At 42.1% G+C, this 1,973-nt stretch overlaps 1 non-coding gene across 1 annotated transcript; it reads right to left on the bottom strand.

Moving 5' to 3' along the window:
- Positions 1–1,248: 1,248 nt before the first annotated feature.
- Positions 1,249–1,351, bottom strand: LOC115870382. Its single transcript, XR_004046663.1, has one exon. It is a non-coding gene; the product is annotated as a U6 spliceosomal RNA (small nuclear RNA).
- Positions 1,352–1,973: the final 622 nt, after the last annotated feature.

Genomic DNA, 1,973 nt, shown 5'->3' with positions numbered 1-1,973 from the left:
CACCAACACCCTAGTTCAAAGGCATCGATTTCCCTTCTCTCTCTCCTATTCAACGTCCAACTTCCCCATGCAGATGAGGCGAGTGAAAATGCTGTGGCTTGGGTCAGGCACACCCTAGTCCTCAGCTAGCATCTTTGCCTTCCAACACTTTAAAGAGGTCTTGTGCCGCAGGTTGACCTAATGCAATGTGCTGCTTGATCTCTTGACTGCTGCGTTCAATGACATTGATTGTGGATCCAAGCAAGACCCAATCCTTGACAGCTTCAACCTTTTCTCCCTTTATCAGGATGTTATCCACTTGTCCAGTTATGAGGATTTGGGTTTTCTCTACACTGAGTTGTAATCCATACTGAAGGGTGCCGTCTTTGATCTTCACCAGCAAGTCCTTCAGGCCTTCCTCACTTTCAACATGCAAGCTTGTATCATCGCACATCCCAGGTTGTTAATAAGCCTTCCCCCAACCCTGATGTACCTTCTTCTTCAGATAAGCCAGCTTCTCTAATTATTTGCTCAGCAGACAGATTGAATAAGTATGGTGAGAGGACACAACCCTGACTCACACCTTCCCTGATTTTAAACTGTGCATTAAATCTTTACCACAATCAAATTTTTTTTCTTGGTTTTTCAGTGGTGGTGGTGGTGGTGGTGGTGGTGGTGGTGGGGTAGTGGTGACCACCATCAATTTTAGAACATTTTCTTTCCCCTCATACTCATTGTTATCCATGTAATTTTTTTTTTCAATTGTGGCAAAAAATATACACAATAAACCATTCTCCAGTTCAACAACTTCTGCATGTATAATTCAGTGCCGTTGATGATACTCTTCGTTTTGTACAATCACTATTGATATCCCTCTCCAAGTTGTTCCACCAACATTAAAATTAATTCATGCCCCCCCTCCCCTTCCCCACCTTCATCTCTGGTAACCATAGGTCAAGTTTGATTTCTTTCTTTCTTCTTTTTAGTAGTTTCATTGATATCAAAGATGGAATATCCAAAATAATAATAATTTATAACCTATCAAGGGTTCACGTGGGAATTTCCAAAATAATAATTTATAACCTATCAAGGGTTCACGCGGGAGGGGGGATCAGGGATTGAGGGGGGAAATGAGGAGCTGATACCAAGGGCTCAAGTAGAAAGAAAATGTTTTGAGAATGATGATGGCAGCAAATGTGCAAATGTGCTTGACACGATGGATGTGTGGATTGTGATAAGAGTTGTACGAACCCCCAACAAAATGATTTTAAAAAGGAAAAAGAAAGATGGAATATTTCATACTTGCACCAGGCCCGTGCTAACCTTCTATGTATCATTTCAATTTTAGTGTATGTGCTGCCAAAGCAAGTACTGAAATTCTCATTTTCCACAAGATTACTCATAGTTTGTTATGATGCCCACAGTTGAATTCTTTGGCATAGACAATAAGACACAGGTAAACATCTTTCAGGTATTCTCTGCTTTCAGCCAGGATCTAGCTGATGTCACCAATGACATCCCTGGTTCCTTTTCGAAATTGGCCTGAACCTCTGGCAGCTCCCTGTCAATGTCCTGCTGCAATCATTATTGGATGATCTTCAGCTAACGTCTGCGTGCATGTGATATCAATGATACTGTTCTATGATCTTCACACTCTGTGGGGTCACCTTTCTTTGGAATGGGTACAAATATGGATCTCTTCCCATCAGTTGGCCAAGTAGCTGGCTTCCGAATTTCTTGGCATAAATGAGTGAAGAGCTCCGGGGCTTCAGCGTTTGTTGAAACATTTAAATTAGTATTCCATCAATTCCTGGAGTCTTGCTTTCTGCTCTCGTAAGGACTTACCGTCTTGGAAACACACAAGGGCAATTCTACGCTTGTCCAGTAGGGTCGCCATGAGTAGAATTGACTCGATGGCAGTGAGTTTGGTTTCGCTGAGCTTTGTTTGGGGCTAATGTTTTCAGAACTTTAACCCTATAGGTCACTCTTGACTG

Source organism: Echinops telfairi, unplaced genomic scaffold (assembly GCF_000313985.2).
Source record: "Echinops telfairi isolate 266 unplaced genomic scaffold, ASM31398v2 ScPeMD7_655;HRSCAF=1070, whole genome shotgun sequence".
NCBI classification, from domain to species: Eukaryota; Metazoa; Chordata; class Mammalia; order Afrosoricida; family Tenrecidae; genus Echinops; species Echinops telfairi.
This window is presented reverse-complemented; position numbering and strand designations above follow the sequence as displayed.